This window comes from Egretta garzetta, unplaced genomic scaffold (genome assembly GCF_000687185.1).
Source record: "Egretta garzetta isolate BGI_Z169 unplaced genomic scaffold, ASM68718v1 scaffold369, whole genome shotgun sequence".
Taxonomy (NCBI): Eukaryota; Metazoa; Chordata; class Aves; order Pelecaniformes; family Ardeidae; genus Egretta; species Egretta garzetta.
In genome coordinates, this window is record NW_009260837.1 from 2,949,212 (window position 1) to 2,955,211 (window position 6,000).

The 6,000-nt window shown below is 39.9% G+C and overlaps 1 protein-coding gene across 1 annotated transcript in view; it reads right to left on the reverse strand.

Moving 5' to 3' along the window:
* Positions 1 to 6,000, reverse strand: part of PARD3 (par-3 family cell polarity regulator) — a gene marked incomplete at its 5' end in the record, with an annotated part of 308,728 nt that overhangs the window by 302,464 nt on the left and 264 nt on the right. The gene's annotated exons all lie outside the window — the stretch shown is intronic.

Below are 6,000 nucleotides of genomic sequence, written 5' to 3' on the forward strand. Positions count from 1 at the left end.
GATAAATGCGATAAGAATTCCTGAACAGCGAGAGCACCAGAAGGTGAGGAAACAGACTTTGCTAAATCTTCTCCTCCAACTCTGATGCATGAGAAACCTTCCTTATTCAGCTGCCAACAGCTCAGTGCAAGCCTCAAGTTTGAGGTTCATTTCGTATTATCTGACATGGTAAAGGAAACATCTGAGAACCTGGCAAGGAAGTAAAAGTGGGAATGATGACCTTTTGGAATTCATTCCTGGAACTGCACTGGAACAATGGGTACCTGAACACTGGCTGGTCACCAGTGAAGGTTCCTGACCAAGGAGACTCACTGTCGAAAGCTGACCTGACCCAAAGTTCGATGGAGCCTAGTGGCAAACCTCCCATTGACTTCAGCAAGCATTGCCTGCAAAGCCATAATCGTTCACTGTAAGCGTGGATGACTTTCTCTACATTTTTTAAGCAGCTATTTAACTCTACAGATAACGCCATCTGATAAAGCTCCAAACATCTGGGTTTTGATGAAGTCATCTTTCTCTTCCTCCCTCTTCTAATCTCTTGCTTCCTTAGTTCTTCAACACTTGAAAATGACTTTATTTCCATATATAAAGCTGACTCAAAGTTAAATAAGGAGTCAAAGAGATATAAACAAGAATGAAAAAGTTTCTAATGACCACGAACTCACCTCTGCAGTTCTTTGCCAACATACTAACCTGCAGTGCTCCAAACCATTAAACAAAGGTATTTAGAAATATTAACAAATTAATTCTCAGAATATGCATTTGGGACTCTAGACAAATACTTGTATCAAATCAGTGAAGTGCCATATTTAAAACAGCAATTTTAAAGTACTTGAAATTCACATATTTATGCGCTCACACCTTTAACTGGTTTGCTTAGTACTGGATTTTTTGAACACTGAAATTGTGAGATGCTAAGAAAAGACACACGCATGTTTAGAATGGACGCAAGAAGTGGCTCGCCCATGGGTACCAAACAACCCGATGGCTTAGCCAGGAAGAGGACAGATCTGCCACCACCAGCTGCTTGCCTTCCTGCCTTACAGCACAGCGCATGGCACCGCTCGGCAGCGTGCAGAACACGCCTCTGAACCATTCCCACAAAGACTTGTTTCTTACAGGAGGTGTAAAAATGTTTTTTAGGCCTACAAGTTACCAAAAATGGCTTTTCCCCAGGAAATGCCAACCGCCCTTCTTTTAGCAGACATGGAGAATGAGAAAAAATTAACACATTTGAAGACTTGGACCCTATCAGTTTTTCTCTTAACTAAATAAACCAGTCTTTCCAATGCTTGGCCATAGTCTTCAAAGCATCTTACTCTTGTTGCTTTCTTTCAGCTCTCTCCAACTTGTTTACAATTTCTCCAAGTCTGGCACCAGAGCTGGTCACTTCAGCTAAAGTCGTCCTGCTCACAACTACTCCAGTGAGCCCACAACAGCATTTGCCTTTGATCCTTTCACGGAGGAGCCAAATGCCCAGACGCACTATAATATTGCTCTATAATAATGCTCTATAACAATGCTGTAATGCCCAGATCCTTCTGGCAGGGCTGTGTACTGGCTGTTCACTACCACAGCCTTGCAAATTGCTTTTTTTCTTCCAAACACAGTGACTGCGTGCATCTCACTGATTTCAGAGAAGTTTATAAATGTATGAAGTGAATGCTGAACTGAAACCTTGACATCCGAAGTGCTTGAAACTCCATCTTAGCTTTTTATACAATACTCTATATTCCAGTTCAGATTTATTAAAATACTGAACAGTCCTTAACCTAAGAGAGCCCTCAGGGACTGCATTTAGTATGCCCTACTAATTTGCCAGTGAACTACTAAAAACTACTCTGAGGACACAGAGATATCCACAAATTCAAAGGCAAGCAGGGTCATGAACTTCAATATCTCAGCAAATTCACAGTGAAAGTCTGCATGCATGCTCTTGCCTGGGAGGAATGAACGCGTGCTTATTGCAGGGTAAGAACACACATGCACGCAGGGAACCTTACAGCAACAGCCATGCTGGGTACACAAAGGTGTGAAGTTGCAGCAAGCTCTTTGCTCCTCTGCACTTTTAGTACATCTTCACAGCCAGCTGTGCTCTCACTTCATAGTATTCTCATTTCAACCTTTTTTTTCCCCCCTGAAAGTCTGCTTCTGTGACCAGAATATGAAACCGATGCCGAGAGTCCTACTAAAATATATGATACAGATGACTTGAGCAAATACATCACTGGGGTACACCATTTTCAGCGAGCTCTTAGTAATCTCTTACACTCCTCTGGCCAGTGTTTCAGGGAGATGCTCACTCCTCAGCCTTTCAGAGAACCTTATAATTACCCCATATCTCATTTTTTAAGGCACTGACATAGTTAGCGAAAGCATCCTGAAAATAAAAGCAGCAGTCTTGTGAACAGCACGGTCTGTGTCACACCGGCACAAACTACTCCAGTGCCAAACTCTGCTGGGAAGCTGTACGTGCACAACGTGCTTGCACAACTGTCTGCTAAACGTTTCACTAGGAACATCGTTTGCTTTTACAAATAATAGCTTCAAGAAGCAAACACTTTAATTTTATTAACTGTTTGGAGTCACAGAATTACACAGTTACTGCAGAGATTGGACAAGATCTCTGGAGGTCATTTGGTCCAACCCTGCCACACAAAACAGAACCAGCTAAATCAGGCTGCCCAGGGCCACGTCCAGTCAAGTTCTGTCCATCTCTATGGAGATGCTACAACTTCTCCAAGCAGCCTGTTTCACTCTTGAGGTGAACATTGTTTTCCTAATATCTAACTGGCATTTTCCTTGCTGCAACTTGTGTTTGTTGCCTCCAGCAATAATGTACCCATGTGAGAAGAGTCTGGCTTCATCTTCTCGATACCCTCCCATTAAGCAGCTAAAGAAAGAAAGAAGACCTCCCAGCCCCCTCACTCTTCTCTACTTTGGGCCAGGGAAATAAAATTTAAAAAAAAAAATCAGCCCTCCAAACCTCTCAATATATTTTTCCAGTAATGTTATATATTAAAAATGCTTTTTAATTGTAACGGCTAAAACACTTAGAGACTTGTAACATATAATCACACCAAGACCAAGAACTAAGACCACCCTTGGTTATTTAACAGAGCTAAATAACTTCAAAGGAAAACTAGACAGAGATGACCCTTTTCACAATACCTCATGTAGCTGGAAAGGGATTTTATTTACAATATTTAAATGCAGTACTGTGAAACAAACAACTTGGTTCACAGGCAGTGCACCCGCTGCTGAACTGTCACCGCCTGACATCCTGTCTTATCTGCCAAATTGCTCATTAGGTTTGGCAATTTTCACCTGCGCCTCCAGTTTATATTTCAGCAGGGAATAAACATCAGTCTGCTTTAACAATCTTCTGCAGCGAGCTTCCAGCCTCTTCTCAGAAAGCACGCAGGCACACACAAAAAACGCCTTGTCTACTGTATGCTTAGAGAAAAAAATGCAGCTCAACCGATGAAATACAACAAGAGGACGTCTAACTTGGGCAACAGAAAAGCAGTAAAAGAGAAAGAGCTAGATAAGAAACATAAATAAATCAACTGTTTGTATCGACGAATTGTGTTTTCACATTGCAAAACAACACAGGGGGTACGGGCCAGCCTCATTTTTGCTTCCCCTTTTAGATGGGAAGATTCAATTTGACACAACCCCCCCACGTCCAAAGTACAGGCTGTGTTTGTGCATGGGAGAAGAGGGAATCCAGATGAATATTACTTTTCCAGCTGGACCTGATCTAGCTAACCTTTCCCTTGCTGGGAGAGAAGTGATGGCGTGATCTATAAACAAACAAAAGGGGTAGCATGGCAACCAGAACAAAGAGACGAAAATCTCAGCAGGCCCTTAAGCCCCAGCCTAATGCGCTGAGATGCTGCCTCCGAACGGAGACGGCTCCATACCCCTCGGGTGCAGGTGAGCGGTAGCAGAATGGCACAAAGCTACGCTTCTGCGAGCAGACTGCTGCGAAACAGAGCCCAGCTTGCGAGCAAAAAGCACCAGAGATGTAAAACAAAATGTCTAAAATGCTATAAACCAATTTCAGACGGAATACTGTTTTTCATTTGTTAGAAGTAAAATATTCACCGCCAACCCTGCAATTAGCTAGAAAATTACAATAATTACAGCAATTTTGTATCCCATCTCCAATCCAATTAATAGATATATGACCTTGTCAACATGTAATAATCAGGATCTGCATCTACCACAAAACTGGATGGGTTTTATTTGCTGAATAGAACTTACACAGTAAGAAGATAATTATTTGAAATACTGAGAATACCATTTGTATGCTATGCTTCACTTCACAAGTTATAAAGGAAATACAATAGGGATATTATTTCCATTTTCAATGTATATTTAAATGAAATTCTTGAAATAGGTATGTTTAATATGGGATAATATTACTGGACTGGGATTCTAAGCCTGTGGTTTGGAACATTTAGAAACAAAATATATCTAATTGTCAACATTAAAAAAAAGGAATTAGCTAGATAGGAGAACATCTCTGATTTGTGATAACGTTTATGACAAACTGTTTCCCCCATTTTATTTTTGCATGCTTTTATAAAAAGTGTCAAAAGAGCTAGAATTCTTTCCAAGAGTTTTAAAAGTCTTCTGCATTTCTATAGACCTTTGTGTTGTAGGGACTGAAAGCACTTTGTGGTCATTTTAGCAAGCAGTGAACTAGCCAAGTATTCCGTGTATTTTCCAGAATGACACCGAAGATAAGCGAGCTGTCTAATATATCATTGAATTTTATCTGCACTATATGATTTTGATGCACTAACATCAATGTACTGTATAATACACCAGATAATCACACTAAAGAGAAAATGTGTATGTATTTGTCTGCTTTAACACCCCCTCCCCTCCCCCAAGTTGAGAACCCAGGAGGACAGCTTTTTGGCTCACGCATGGAAATGAGAAATGCATTTAGCAGTGGCATATCCTAGTGACAGCAAAATGGAAGGGTCCTGAAATTCTAGGATACTTCTTTATTCTGCCATTAATCCTTTCCCTAATTTAATTCTGGGTTATAATGAAGCATAGCTATAGCTTCAAAAAATACATGTTCAAGTCTCTGTAAGCTAATTGCTAAATGTTGTTCCCTTAATTTTACAGAAAACACTCTGGTACAAAACTCCTCAAACTTAATGGAGAGCTGTAACTTTTCCATTTGTGTTTCACCTGATTACTTAAATACAGATTTTATCCATTAAAAGAACACCTACAGAAAAGCAATCTCTTGGGAATTACTAGCAGTTGTTTAAAACGCTGTACCTGTAGAATATCAAAGGACTGACTGATACTGACTTCTGCCAAGAATTTTCTGCACTGGATTCATCACTTCAGAACTTCAGTGAACAAATATAGATACTACAAGTAAGAGGGGCACAATGCTTTATCCATCGTTGTCTTGTTTGCATGGTACAACGAAACAACAATGAAAATTTTCTTCGGTGATTTTTCTTCTTAATAAGCTGAAATATTCAAAGATCCTGCCTGAGCAAGAACTGTGATAGGTAATTCCTACTTTGTAGTTTTGCAACTAATCTTCCCCAGTTTGAAATAAACAAAATAAAGGGATGTTCCTGGCTTTGGTGTCTGGTTTTTTAAAGTGTTTTTTTGCAACACAGTAAATGCACGTATTAGCAGGTGTTTTTATGGAAAGGTGACAAGCATAATCCTACCTTTAGGTTTTTTTTACTCTTTTCTTCATTAAATTGAATAAAACTGGCAAACTGAAAATTACACTGTGCAGCAACTGCATTTGGAAACTTTGCCGTGATTTTCAATGTGAGGACAATTTTAAGCTGGCAGCACAGAAAGAGCTTATTGCTCCTAAGAGCAATTTATAAATAATTTATTAAAACAGAAAGGTTTGTTTACTTGCATGCAACAAGCACTTACACAGTTTCTCAATTTTGATCAGCTTTCGATAAGGACAGATAATGAATCATATTCCCAGCAGCA